The 16,269-nt window shown below is 34.1% G+C and overlaps 1 long non-coding RNA gene across 1 annotated transcript; it reads right to left on the bottom strand.

The window, feature by feature from the left end:
* Positions 1 to 10,481: 10,481 nt before the first annotated feature.
* On the bottom strand, positions 10,482 to 16,059 carry LOC132544367 (uncharacterized). The gene is made up of 3 exons (XR_009553996.1): positions 15,987 to 16,059; positions 12,169 to 12,431; positions 10,482 to 10,876 (listed from the first exon to the last, which is right to left on the bottom strand). It is a non-coding gene; the product is annotated as an uncharacterized LOC132544367 (long non-coding RNA).
* Between the last annotated feature and the right edge of the window lie 210 nt (positions 16,060 to 16,269).

Below are 16,269 nucleotides of genomic sequence, written 5' to 3'. Positions count from 1 at the left end.
TATTCACATTTCCGGTGTGTATCCTCTATATAGACCTACCAACGAAATTGACGTTTACACTTCGGCAAACCTTACGCGTATGAATACATTGGCCTTCAGTGACTTGACAGCAAGCACACTTGGCGTGATGCCAATAAACACCGGACGGCTATGAATGAAAATGATAACCTACAGACAACTTCTTATGTGTATGAAAATACATTATATAAAATGAAAGAATTACTTACAAGTTGTTGTTTCTTATGTTTGTAATTCAAATAAATGATGCTATATTGTGGAACTATATTTGCTTACGTCTTGTGTATGACAATTGTTCCCGCCAAATTGGAGTCAGCTGTTCGGCTATTCCATCAGATGTCGGGTATTCTCGCCTAAGCGTGTAATGTCCAAACAATTGAAACCGAAATTTTTTTAATGCGGTATTCACAAAGAGGAAACCAAAAAAATGTAAATATAAGAAATAATTTTAATTTTTTGTTGCCTACTGGTGCGTAAACTGCATTTTTATTACAGATATTTTAACATGACGCGTAACGCGCGTCATTGAAAATATCTGTAAAAAATGCACCAGTAAACAACAAAAAATTAAAATTATTTCTTAAATATTTCTTATGAAGTGACAAAGACCATGTGTGATCTTCTATATCAAATCCTGGTGATTACTGGAGCCCTATCTACACCATGGCACTGGTCAGCCTGACGTCTGGGAGCACCACATATTAAATACGAAATGCCAGAATACCAGATTGCTTTCCGACAATCCAGATATTTTAGTTCTTTCGTTTTGTCAAAGGAACAAATCCTCATTAGGATGTACTAAGCTTAAAAAACAAGGAAAAACGAAAACAGAACGACATCCTTTCGCAGTAACTTGTAAAGTATATAAAAGTGTATGACACATGCATGTGGTGAGATATAGAAGAGTTGTTTCTTTTTTACAAATTCGTAATTAGATATTCTTCATGTTACTTAGGAAAGACATCAACTGTCCGACTACAAAAACGCTTTAGCTAAACACTGTATAGAGTAAATAGATATCAACAAAGTCGGGAACACTAGGTTCAACAAAGTCAGAAACGCTAGGTTCAGTAAAGTCGGGAACACTAGGTTCAACAAAGTCGGGAACACTAAATTCAATAAAGTTAGGAACACTAGGTTCACTTAAGTCGGGAACACTAGGTCCAACAAAGTCGGGAACACTAGGTTCAACAAAGTCGGGAACACTAGGTTCAGCAAAGTCGGGAACGCTAATTTCAACAAAGTCGGGAACGCTAGGTTCAACAAAGTCGGGAACACTTGTTAGTTTCAACAAAGTCAACAAAGTCGGGAACACTAGGTTCAACAAAGTCGGGAACACTAGGTTCAGCAAAGTCGGGAACGCTAATTTCAACAAAGTCGGGAACGCTAGGTTCAACAAAGTCGGGAACACTTGGTTTAACAAAGTCATGACCAATACGTCTAATAAAGTTAGTATCGCCGGGTTACTTATGGAAATAAAATGAAATGATAAACACAGTATATTCTTAAGTAATCTGTCTAAACCTGTATCACAGCTTTTTTTCTGTCTTTTTATGATGGCTTCTAAAATATTTATAGTGATTTTATCTCTTTCAAATAATGCAGAAAATAACGATAGTCAGAAAAATCTTTCCATTTGTTAGCGTTTAATAAGTTTTATATATACAGGAATCTGCTTTACAGGGATTGTGGAAAATGTGTAGTAGGTACGAATATTTGTCATATATGGTTTTGTTGTTTACATATTGAAATATTAACAACAATTGCATTTGATAAAAAAAATATTCTAAATCAAATAACATACGGTGTGTAATGTCTGTCCATACCATTCAAATATATAACTAAATTCTACTTATTTATTTTATCAATCTGAAGTTTCGATCTGCATACTCGCGCAATCTTTTAAAAGTTTTACATTCACTTTTGAATTAAAATCATTGTCATTCGAAGTGATGAATTGATAAAATGTCGTTTCAAAATAAATACATGTATCGCTATTATCTTTCTATTTTTATTTCTTATTTATCTTTTATTTTTTTCTACTACTTTTTTCTATTATTTTTTTTTTTTCATTTATTTATTTATTTTATTTATTTATCTATTTGTTTTGTTTTTTTTCTTAAAATGAAAAAACATTTAAAATATATTGTCAGACTGAAAAATAAATTACCATCCAAACTAAACACATGAAAATACGGTAATCACAAATATTATCATGGAAAAAATGCTTACAGCTGATTTAGATGCATATTTTTTGGTGTTTATTTGGTAACAACTTTATCTATTTTCCCACAGTTTACTCAGAGAACATCCACAATAGCGAATGACATGAGTGATTTACAAAATATTTTATTATTTGATTCGAAATATCTTATGTGGTGTTCATTACTGCATCGTATATGATATCATGAATCGAATTTAATTTATGTTGTATCCTTGGTCTGAATAAAACTTTTCTAAAAAGCATTACGGTCCCAGAAATATCATTTGCATTTCTTAGTCCTATGCAGATTTTAGTAAAATAAACGGATAGATCCATATAATGTTATGTGTATCCATAACTTGATATATACATACAGGTAATGAAAGAAGCTAATGGATGTCGTTGATACAAAACAAATGAAATTTGACTTAATCACTTACCTCGGTTTTAGCCTAATCTAGGACAATATCAATAGACTCCAAGAGAAAACAAATGGGATAATCCGGGAGTTTTAAGACTCGGGAACAATTTGCCGGTATGTTCCTTGTGACATGGAAATAAATCTGATTTTGGGGTGAAACGTCGAAACTTGGGTCTCCTCGCCACTCACAGACACGCCAGCACTCTCATTCAAAGACACGGCAAGCACAGACACTGGAACCAACAGGAAGGTCACCTAGACATCGAAACACATTTCACAACGTATAGATTATATGATGATGTATTTATACATGATGCACACGTGATCTGCTTTGCATAATGAAAGTACTCATTAGCAGACATATTTTTTGTCGATTTGAAAAACCCTTCAGCATAATAACTACCTACGTTACGTAAACGACGAATGATGATGAAGTAAAGAATTTACCATATGTTCTTAGTGACTATCTCTAGCTTTCTTTCTGAGCAGATAATTAAATGTACAGTTACAGAACAGGAACAACAATAATCATCGAAATGCGAAACACATACTAAGATCTAAATTTAATAGTTAACAGTTCGAAAATGTGAAGTTTATAATGAAAACACGAAGTGTGTTCAACAAATTCAATTATGTGTCCTTTAAAAACACCGATTCATTGTAAATCAGTTATGATTGTGAGATTAGTGTATGGAGACTTCACTGTTGACGTCATATATACCGCGTCTATATGATTCAAATAAAGCAATGACATTCACCATATGATCAATACATCCCTTTGAATGCATTGTACTGTATAACTTTTCAACTTAGATAAGGCGATGATGCATCAAAATATATTAAAAAATATTTTGTTTTCAAAATAAACAATATTCCATCCATGTTATATAACAGCATAATTTGTTCAGCTGTTCGGAACATGATTAGAGCTGGCTTTGTTGATATATAAAACAAAGATAAATGCAACTGGTTCAGAAAAAATACATTAGAATACCCAGCTTCTCCATCGTGTATTGTGTAAGGTCATGGCCCGAAGAAAACAGTTCATCACTGTAACACTAATGACCTTATAGGGGTAACCAACGGCACTTAAAAGGCCTTCACTACAGTGCAAGGAAGGTTACAGCGACTTCACGACTCACACACATGGGGGACGTGTAAGTATTTATTCTGTAACTGTGCTTCAATGTGACATTTAACAAAATGATATGTGTATTCAGTACAAAAAGGTGATATCTGATATAATAATGTATGCCAAGGTAAATCTATTGTTTTATTGTGTATTTGATTAATCATTTCTTCCATAGATTGTCTCCCAGGGCACCAATTAATCAATTCAACTGTCGTATACTAATATATGTGAAACATCTATTTAGCATATTTTAATTGGCTAACAGGATGAATAATGACCAGAGGTGCGCTTCACGATTGGTTTTGCAGTGATTTCATATTTATATGGAATTCCATCCCTTGTTGTATGGAGGATAAGAAAACGTTTATTTTTTTTTAAAATATGTCTAAAATTGTCAGTTTTGAATGTTAGCGGCAGTCTTGTCATTACACCTAATCTGATGACGTAAACAAATGATACCTGGGTACAATACAAACCAGATCAACTTTTGTAATAGCTTCAATTGTGTTAAACAGGTAATACAAAAGCTAGTTGTTTTCTAAACTGAATGAAAAATATTCGCCACCTGTTCTCTCTCTCTCTCTCTCTCGGAAAAAAATAACTTGCCTGTTGGGAAAATACCATCCTACCACCAGTGGTAGTGTGTAATATCGAATAATATTTCACTTTCATGACTGATAATATTAAATCTTTTTAAACTGTCGCAATAATCCAAATAAAAGTAGAACACGTCTGGTCACATAATCACACGTGGCAAGATTATATACTGATTAATATGTAATATTAATTAGTATGTTAATTCTGTATTTATTTCATTTTAAAGCGACACATGTCAGACACAGGTACATGTAACACGTAGAATAGAGACCTGTATTGATACATTTTATTCGTGTATGCAATAGTGTGCTATTCTACTGTACGCATTCAATATTTTTAAAACACTGGACTGGAACAGAAAACAGTAGTATGTTTCTCATTAAAATTGACTTGAAATTCTGTTTTACTTTTGGTAGAAACAGGATACAAAACATTTTGTTTTCAAACTTGACGTCGCTTCTCGTACTTTTGCGATGCAAATAATATGTTTTGTATAGAAGATATTTACTAAATAACAATAACCGTTCAAACATGGACAAGCCATCGGAGAGACAAAACGTGATTTAAACAAGCATATAACTTAGAAAAGGAACGTTGTAATTGCGTATATTTCATATAACATGTTAGCATATTTTTCACAATCTAGTATAGCAATTTTTTTAACTGTTCGTCTCATTCAAAAGCGACATCCGAGATAACTTTACGGGAATTGTTGGAATTGAAAACTTTTGGATTTATTTCTATTTATATTAACGCAAATTAATCTCTTTGATCCCTATGATTCAAAACAAGGTCAGTTAAACCTCAATATTATTAGATCATTTTTCGAAAAGAAAATATGCATTTAAAAAACTTCTTAATTATTTTATAAACGTTCAGTCCTGAACTCTCCATGCACTGCCGTTATGCAATTTTACCACATGATAAGTAATTCTTGGTAAAAAGCACCACTATCATAAACATAGGTATAAAATTGTGTAATGATATTGTCATTTTACTGATAAATAGTGGTTCTGTTGTCGGTATTTGTACGGAAATAAATGAAATATTTACGTAATAAATATTGTTATTGATCGCGTTTGGACTACTTATGAATTATATATTGGTGATTAATTTTTGTGCTAAAAATATTAATGATGTTGAAATATTAATATACAGCTATGCATTTTATCAGTTAATTTCAATAAAACGTTACTATCAACTAAAACATTTTTGGGAATTTTCACGGTCGTTAAGGTGATCTGATTGAGAAATATCTGGTTTCTTTGTGCGGTACGAAGCTGGACATGTTTCATGTTAATTTGTTTGCCTGGTGGTTCCAGTGTTGTTGTTATTGTTCTCATCTGAGAACGTGACTTACTTTGATGAAGCAGAAGACGCTTACACTTTTGGAATGGCTGGTTTCATTCCATTCATTTACTTACAGTATTTGTGGCATGTTCCACATGATTTTTTGTTTAACTGTCGATGATTGGTGTACGCCGTACCCAGTCCAAAACCCAGTTCATGATTATGATAAACAATTGATATCTCAAAGACTGAAAAATCAAAATGAAATTTCAATTTTTCTTTCAAAAAATCTGTTGCGAAATTTTGAAAATTTGACACATGAATTCATTACAGTGTCTTTATTTTCGTAATCAATTTCCATTTTTCGAGGGGAGACAACCGTGACATGGTAGTGAATTCATTCGAAACATATTTTTAAATTTCAAGGTAGATTTTTAAAGAAAAATTTGAAATTAATTAGGTTTTTCGTTCATATATATGGACCGTCGCTTGAGATTCGTGCCAAGTAATTGTACTACATCTTGATGGAATATTTTTCAATATCTTTACTTGTTTTGAATAGTGTTTCAAATTTAAGAAACGCATGAATTACAACTTCCAGCTATTTAACAATAACAAAACAAACAGCAACTTTAAAAAAAAATTCTCTGAGCTCATCAAAACCTATATTACAAGGTTATGTCTCTTAGCTCATCAAAACCTGTATCAAAAGGTTATATCACTGAGCTCACCAAAACCTGTATCAAAAGGTTATGTCTCTGAACTCATCAAAACCTGTATCAAAAGGTTATATCACTGAGCTCATCAAAACCTGTATCAAAAGGTTATATCACTGAGCTCACCAAAACCTGTATCAAAAGGTTATGACTCTGAACTCATCAAAACCTGTATCAAAAGGTTATATCACTGAGCTCACCCAAACCTGTATCAAAAGGTTATGTCTCTGAGCTCATCAAAACCTGTATCAAAAGGTTATATCACTGAGCTCACCAAAACCTGTATCAAAAGGTTATATCACTGAACTCGTCAAAACCTGTATCAAAAGGTTATATCACTGAGCTCATCAAAACCTGTATCAAAAGGTTATATCACTGAGCTCACCAAAACCTGTATCAAAAGGTTATGACTCTGAACTCATCAAAGGCCTTACCTGTATTAACCTGTATCAAAAGGTTATATCACTGAGCTCACCAAAACCTGTATCAAAAGGTTATGTCTCTGAACTCATCAAAACCTGTATCAAAAGGTTATATCACTGAGCTCATCAAAACCTGTATTACAATGTTATGTCTCTGAGCTCATCAAAACCTATATTACAAGGTCTTATCTCTGAGCTCATCAAAACTTATATTACAAGGTTATGTCTCTGAGCTCATCAAAACCTGTATTACAATGTTATGTCTCTGAGCTCATCAAACCCTATATTACAAGGTCTTATCTCTGAGCTCATCAAAACCTGTATTACAATGTTATGCATCTGATCTCATCAAAACCTATATTACAAGGTCTTATCTCTGAGCTCATCAAAACCTATATTATAAGGCCTTATCTCTGAGCTTATCAAAACCTATATGATAAGGTCTTATCTCTGAGCTCATCAAAGCAATGTTATCTCTGAGCTCATCAAAACCTATATTACAAGGTCTTATCTCTGAGCTCATCAAAACCTATATTACAAGGTCTTATCTCTGAGCTCATCAAAACCTGTATTACAAGGTCTTATCTCTGAGCTCAACAAAACCTATATTACAAGGTCTTATCTCTGAGCTCATCAAAACCTATATTACAAGTTTTTGTTTCTGAGCTCATCAAAACCTGTATTACAAAGTTATATCTCTTACCTCATCAAAACCATGATTACAAGTTTATGTCTCTGAGCTCATCAAAACCTATATTACAAGGTCTTATCTCTGAGCTCATCAAAACCTGTATTACAATGTTATGCATCTGATCTCATCAAAACCTATATTACAAGGTCTTATCTCTGAGCTCATCAAAACCTATATTACAAGGCCTTATCTCTGAGCTCATCAAAACCTATATGATAAGGTCTTATCTCTGAGCTCATCAAAACTTGTATTACAATGTTATGCATCTGATCTCATCAAAACCTATATTACAAGGTCTTATCTACATCAAAACCTATATGGGTCTTATCAAAACCTACGTTACAAAGAAACTTCCACGAGATCCTAAAATGCTATGTTAGATGGTTATGTTTCCGAGATCGACGATGCGACGATGTTGTTTCTGGGCTCATCACAAATCATAATAGTAAGTAAGTGTCTAAATATCATGACGATTCTACATTTCTGAACTCATCGAAAGTAATATGACGACGGTATATTTCTGAACTCGAGATCGTCAGAGACCCTGACAATTAGAATGATGATCAAGTGATGTTTTTAATAATGTAACGATTTACATTCTGAGCTCGTCAGAATTGAGCTCGTCTGAAATAATGTGACAAGGTGGTAGGCCAGAAATAATGTAACGATTTATGTTCTGAGCTCGTCTGAAATAATGTGACAAGGTTATGTTTCTGAGGTCGTCAGAAAGCAACTCGTCTGAAATGATAAACCGGTATAGCACGCCACAAATAATTGGACGACATTTTGTCTCTTAGCTCGTCAAAACCAATAAAAGTAAACAATGTGACATGGCTATTCCTCCTACACACGTGTCCATTCACCTTATACGGTCGGCTTTACTGTGAATAACCACACACACTTCTCTATCATTGTCATACTCCCACCATTTCTTGGCTGGTGCCAAGTAAAACACTCGTCTGTTCCTTACGGTGACCTTGTGACCTAAACTAGTTAATTGCGGAACTATCACTAAAAAATCCGATGCGGTATGTACTTTTAATTTTTCAAGGAATTGCGCATCAATCGGAACTTAGGTTATGAAAAACGGACTTGGACCTGTCACCATTTAGATGGGTATTGTTAATTGAAAACCGTTAAAATCTCGACTCAATCGATTTCCTGATGGAAAAGGGTTCGCGATGGGGTGATTTACTATTGTATTCGAGACTAAGCTACAAAGCCATTGTAATTGAAATGTTAACGTAACAGCAACCGTTTTCTCTGGTGGTATATCGAATTTGCTGTCTTTGTATTCAATCAAAACACGACATTGCTACCCGCAGACGGCCTAGTATGTTCCTCCCTACGTACCCTCATTGATAGTCTCCATATCACTGTTGATCGGGGGAAATAAATCGCCTAATTCCGCGAGCTTCTGACAATTGAACTGCACGCGGCCTAACGGCCTCGCGCTTTAAATCGGGTTGATTTGAAAACGAGCTTGATTCGAGATGAGATAATAGTTTTTTTCACTTATTTTTCAGCAGTCATTTCAATGTTTAAACCGACACGTCACGACATCAGGCTTAATGTTGACAGAAGTACATGTGCTCGGGGATAGGGCCGCCGACCGTGCGGTGTGAAGGCTGTACGCGCCACAAGTGCACGTGAAGGTGACGACCTAGCCACGTCGTGCCCATAAATAATGACACTCACAACACAGTCATTAACCCTGGCGGTAATTAAGGTCGAAAGGGGCCAGCACTTTTATACAGAAGCCAGATTATCACTAACTTGTGGATAGATTCTTACGAAAATCTTTTTTATTTTTATTTCAAATATTATATTTAAAACTTCAAATATTACTGCATGGTTTATTGGTTTAAAATGGTTTTTTTTCCAGCGGTGCGATAAATTATCTATTGTGAAACGTAACATACTAGTAAAGCAACGTTTGTTGCGAGGAGTGATTTGTTTTTAGTTGTATGTATACGGGAGAAGACTTTGACAAGAAAATGAAACATTGAAATGAGACAGTAGAAAAGACGTTAATTTCACTCATGATATTATACCGTGACACAATAGGATTCTAATTAACTAGCAAAAGGCATAGAAGCAAAGTTTTTTTCGGAAAATTCTTAGTTGAGCAATTAGCCTCGCGAACATTCAGACTCTACTCGTGAGCACAGGGATTTGGCACGAATTCCCGACCCACGGTCAGCATACATTTAGTGACTATAATACATAACTATTGACCGTGGGTCAAGAATTCATGCCTAGGTCTGTGTTGGTGAGACTTGTTACAGTAGGATCCAAACTAAACGATGCGTGGCCATGAAATAATATTTACCAATAACCAGAAAAAACAACGAAGCATCAGGAAAAGATAACTCGCACATAAAGTTATTGTAACTTAGGAACAAAAATGTCATCCATAGGTAGGCGATCTAATATGACAGGACAAGCAAGATAATTTACGCTGTTAAATCAAAAACTTACTGTAATGATCGGAAACCAGATATGTACCACATACGTACTGGAATAACAGCAGCATGCGGCAAGTGGCAAAGGATTACACGACTGTTGCTATACCTCCGGTTCAGTGTTATATTTCAGATTGTAAACAGACGGAATCCAACCTCGACATCTGTATGATGGCTGTTGCTTAAGTAAATAACACTTGTTCTATATCTCAAATAGACAGATGAGTTTACATACAGAAACATTACACAAACAGAAAGATTTGATATTTTCGCTAAAAAAAACACAAAGTAACTAAAGACGTTGTTGAAGAAATTACTATTTCTTAATCAACTCATTTTCATATGCAAAACAAAGCAAAGTGACAGTGTTTATAAACAAGGCCCAGTTACATAAACATTCCTTGACCTGATGTGAAAAAAACAAAGGTTTAGGATAATTTCTACAATTAAGCAATGTTTGACAGAGTAAAACCAGATCACAGGTATCAATTTTAATGTAATCAAATAGATTTTTAATTCACACGCGTCGAATGATTAATAACGATCAGCTATTCAAAAACGTCTGATCCATACAAAGCAAGTCCAGTTAATCAAATGAAATAAAAAAAAACATTTCACGGGATGTGCAAGACGGGGTCGCCTCAATACGTATAAAAGTAAACACAACGTAGATTTTACATAATCTATGTTCACTAGAAATGTCCTCGCCTGGTACAAGGTGCACGATCAATAGAAAACTGTACTGCGGCAGCAATTGACAAAACGGTCGAAAAAGACTCTTTATTCGTCTGGAGCTGAAATCGTCAGCAAAAGAAAGTACCTTGGCGGGAAAGAGCTAATATTGATCTTGTCTGCAAACGTCCTTGACCTCGGGTTCTTCGGTACATAAATCAGCAGGAGAGTAGAGGGAGAAAAGATTATCTGTAAAAGAACATCAATTTATATCAATTATACATCGAAATTAAGAATCAAACACCCCTATTGCGAAGAATTGTCGATTTTAGGCTCAATTTGGTGATAATTGATATAAATCCACGTGACGGCGTGAAGAGACCAGCGTATGGTAATGGGGAACATCACACCCGTGGTTCAGACAAATATAAGTGCACTATGATTGTCTGTGACCCCAGTTTTAAATAATATGGCATACTTCGGCAATTCGTCATTTTAAAACTTGTACAGAACCATTCATCATGTTATAAATTGTATTTCTGTATGTGCCAAAGTATAGGATACAAGGTAAAGCACTTTGCTTAAAACATACAGAAGTCTGGTTCTTTGTTTGAATCCATATTCGACCACGTCATTAATGTTTTTATAATATATATATATGATAACATATCCAGATATATCTATGTATGTACTTTTCACGGTATCTGTAAAGACAGTCTATCTACATCCATTGACCAGATCCGTTACTGTTGAAGTATTCGTGCATAACGTCCATCTACAGATATGTTTCTATTACACTATCTCTCCACAGTTTGAACAGATGAGTGGCACTCTACAGATCCGTCATTATCAAGTTACCCATCCTACGTTAAAACAGCTAACCGTCTAACCAAAGACTCGCTTCCAGTTAGATGTATACCAATAGTTTGTCCAGATAACTGTACATTACAGGTTCGTTATTATAAAAGTATCCACCCTAAGATCAAACAGATAAGTATCCACCCACAGAACCATTGCCAATAGGTTATCCATTCATAACTAAACATATAATTGAGAATATGATTACGTTTATGCAGATAAATATAAAAATGTTGAGAATAACATCATATGGGCAGTCTTTTTTAATTCATGACATAACTTCATTGTTTATATTATGACATCACAATACATTTTTAGTGACACAGCCAATGGAAAATTTTCAAGAGACGTTTATTGCAAAAAATATGACATGTTCGATAACTGACGGATTATAGTTGATTATCTCCCTTAAGTAAACGATACTAATAATTAACATACATTGTAATATGCATTGTAGACAACTTTGTATCATAAACTTGGCACTTAATTAACGCCGAAAATTAAAAATGTTTTAGCTCCGTCCCCAAAAGTCGCTATTCACTGCCGAAGAAGCTCTATAAGGACACGAGAGATAAAATAATACATAAATCAGAATTACGGTAACAAATGGTCGTTACTCAGTACCAAAGATTAAGTCTATTTGTCGCCTAGGATTTACTTTAAGATTTTATCGACATATTCACCTTAACTTTATAGGTGATTGAGCCGGTCACTATGATGGCCTCACAGGTTACTTGGACCTATCTGACTTCTGGAGATTCTTTACTGTCTTCTGTCCAATGTTATGTTTCAGCGACTTGTCGTTGTATATGTACGTTTAAACACGGCTTCGCCGGGTTGGGTTTAAAACCCACATAATGTATAGATTGTTGATGCTTCCAAACACGTTCTAACATATTTCATTCTCCACAGGTCACCTCCTGGAAAATCAGATACATCACACATCCTGAAAAAGGATAAAAAGTCAGAACAAATGAAAGCCAAGATGTCATCCATATTCATTCAAATACACCTTTATTGAAATCTAAAAATACGCATCATCTCACGTTTGCCGTCTTTGACAGAAACTGTAACCTTATATTTATTTATTTTGTTTTTATTTTTTGTATTTGATAAATAGACGTTCAACTTAGTCAACTGTATAACGATAATACACATTTTGAACAAACTAACAGCTGTTTATTGGAGCCAGCAGGACGTCTGGAAGTTTTGGAACTTAACACCACACTTTTGGACAACTCAAGTTTGCGGTAACCTACCTTTCTTTTGGACAAGTAAGCTCGCAACTTTCCTGTACCCCTATTAAGTATATATTATTTGAATATGATTTATCTGCTAAATATAGATATGACCCTTCCCAAAATGTGAGTTTATCTAATAGAAAGCTCACTTGGACACAGAAACATAACATAACAAATAGTTATAGTTATATTTCCAGTGTGTATTCTAAATTTAGCCTTACCAACATAATTGATGTTCACACTTTCGTAAAGTCTGATGCGTTGGAAGCCGACCGCTGTACACTTGTGGTAAAAACTAGTGTGAATCCGCCATTGTGTTTGTTCTATTTTTCTTTAATTTTTGTAAATGGAAATGTTAGTGTTACAAACATATCACCAAACTGAAATGAAACTGATTTCTGTTTACTTCCTGTAGTTGACAATCTTTCCCACGAAAACAGAATCAGCTGTACATGTATAACGTCCAATGTACGCTAATTATTATGTTTTAAGAAGTGTGAATAAAGAAACAAAATGTTTTCGATGTAAATCTAACAGTCAATTTATTCTCTCTCTCTTTTTTTTTTTTTTTGTTTATTTGTGTGTAAACTGCATTTTTCAGTTATATTAAAAGAAGCGCTTTAACGCGCGCCATTTAGAATATCTGTTAAAATGCAGTTTACACACAAGATTCCTTATTGCACATTACTTCGCACTAAAAAGATCATTTAGACGATAAATAGAAACGTCATTAATGTAAGAACAATATTGGTAATACTTCAAGTTTTGAAATTAGATAAATCATCTGGTTAACAACTACTGCCGGTACTGTATGCTAACCCTTAATGTTTATTTTTAATATGTCTCTCTCTCTCTTGGTAGATATCCTCACACTTGGAAACTGGCAAAAGTAATGCTTCTATTAAAAAAGGGCGATATACATCGATCATTCCACACTTTATAAATTAATAAGAAATGTATCGTGATATATATTTACCTCTAGAAGAAAGAAAGCATGCTTGTTTGGTGTTCTGTGACATTTCTATGGCTTTTGACTGTGTCTGACACAAAGGAATCATCACTTAATTAATGTCTTATGGGATATCTGGTGAGCTGTTAAGATTAACTACTTATCAAATAGGCAGCAGAATGTTTTTGTTTCAAATTCGGTTTCTCGTACTGGTCTTATAAGAGCGAGGTTGCCTCAGGGTTCCATATTAGGGTCATTTTTATTCCTAGTTGATATCAATGATATATCTGATGTACTGCTTTCCACCTCGAGGCTTTTCGCTGACGATACCTCTCTTCTTCGCATGCCTGTTCATGTCATGAATAAGAAATACCCCCAACATAGATCTTGATTTAATTAAGTATTTGGGCAAACACTTTGTTAATCGATCTTAGCAAAAACCAGTGTTTAACTTATTGATAACGCTGTAAATCTTACCAGATTTCAAACCTCTACTAATTCAGCCTTTCTTCCTTCTACTCATCGTGCTTGGAAAATGCTCGATGTTACTTTTAGATCGTCAACAACTTACTGCAAATTTGAAAACTCCATCTCACGAAATCAAAATTCACCTTCTCCCATTTACGTTGGATATGGTGAAACACAAACTAAACATTATTTACACACAATTAAGGTATAACTGCAATTAAGATAATTATGATCTATTTAGTTAACATTTTTGATAACATCCCTGTATCTGCGGATCTCCTTGTGAAAATCATTTCTTCTTGGAATGTCCTCATTATCGCTACAGTGGTTAGAGTTGTTTCAAAGTTTGATTATAGATCATGAAATTAACCTAGATTGTTTATCAGCAGGTATCACTGAATTGACAAAACAAAGCAGTTTTGATAATTTTCGAAGTGTGTACAGATATATAAAGACCAGCGGAAAAGTTTGGTTCATTAAAAAAAATCATATTACTTGTACAGTTCTTTCACTCTCTCTGTCATCCCTCCCCCAATCCCCGTTCTTTTTCTTAAGTCACATCTGCATGGTCATTTGAAGTTTATTCAGCGCTAGAAGATGCTATCAAATTCAACTGAAAATTACTATTATTTTTCGAAGTCGATATTTGTATTCAAAGCATGTGAGATTTTTGCTACACCACAAGCAGAACTTTAATGTAGGTAAGGAGATATGTTTGATAACCGGTAATTTACGTTATTTTCATATTGTCTTGCAACACCTACATATAACGTGTTTCAGTAAACATGTATTTAGTAATCGTTTTCATCCTAGCGGAAATTCGTTACTTCTCAGAATTTTTTTTAAAAGACCTTAATTATACAGTGTTCTTCGAATCCCCTGTAGGTAATTGTAGGTAACTTCTGCATGGACATTTCTGTAACTGTAAACTGCATTGGTTTACCCGTTAAACATGGAAACCTACAATGTGCTGTCGTTTACTGGTGTCTAATTTTTGCAGCATCATGAAAGTCGTTTCAAAAGTCCAAACATCATAATATTGTGAATATCGACGAAAAAACATATATATGTGCTAACATCGATGAGGTGAAACTTCTTGCTTGAGTATATATGGGAATGGAATACAACAATAAAGATAATGGGTACATCAATCTACAAAACACCGCCTCATTTCAATATACTCATCAATTAGATATGGCAATGTCCAAGTCTACTTGGTAATTTTGTCTACTTTTAGCAATATTTGATTCCATAATACAACATTAACATTTTGCCGGTTGGTTCAGTTGTTTCATACCTTATTCTCATTCAAGAATGTGACATTACTTACTTGGATTGACCAAAATTTACATGACGGGTGTCGTCGATTTAACAGAAGACGCTTACTCTTCCGCAACACCTGGTCTTATTCTCCGTGTACTTTTTAGGAGTCACCGTGTAACCCTACTTTTGTTCGTGTTTTGGCCTTTTTTTATTGACTTTGAGTTTGGACTATGATTATATTGCCATGTTGGTATTATATTGTTGTTAATTAATACATATATAATATTTGAGAAAGGAAAACGATCATGATTTACAACATTCGGCTGTCAAGTGTTCAAATTAAACTTCTCAATTTCAAATCTAACAATAACAGCGATTTTAGTTTGTTTCATCTATAAAATAACAGTATGATGACCTAGGCTAAAATAGAATTAGATTTCTGATATATCAGTTAGAGGTTAGCATGGATAAAGCAGGAATTGTAGGTAAAATACGCGAAACTTAAACAAATGTTCAAAACTTCTACCGATGTAAACATTAAATGATTTTGTTTTTCATTCACATTCTGATATATACGTACCCGATCGAGTATTTCCAGAACGCAGACAATTACTTGACACATCCTCTGAGAGTGTTATTGCTGAAAATCTTAGTAACGTTCAAATATCCTGCAACAAAGAAATAACATACCAAAATAAAAGCCAGGTGTATGAATAATGGGAATCACCAACAAATTATAACAAGAAATAGCAAATAAAGATATACGTTATGTTGATGGAAGAAATTCGAGATAAAAAGCAAAACGAATAAAAATTGAACAAAATATGAATACAACCAGCAGAAATTCAACAGTCCCTCATTGT

This window comes from Ylistrum balloti, unplaced genomic scaffold (assembly GCF_031769215.1).
Source record: "Ylistrum balloti isolate Yb309-2 unplaced genomic scaffold, AGI_CSIRO_Ybal_v1 Utg369794, whole genome shotgun sequence".
Taxonomy (NCBI): Eukaryota; Metazoa; Mollusca; class Bivalvia; order Pectinida; family Pectinidae; genus Ylistrum; species Ylistrum balloti.
This window is presented reverse-complemented; position numbering and strand designations above follow the sequence as displayed.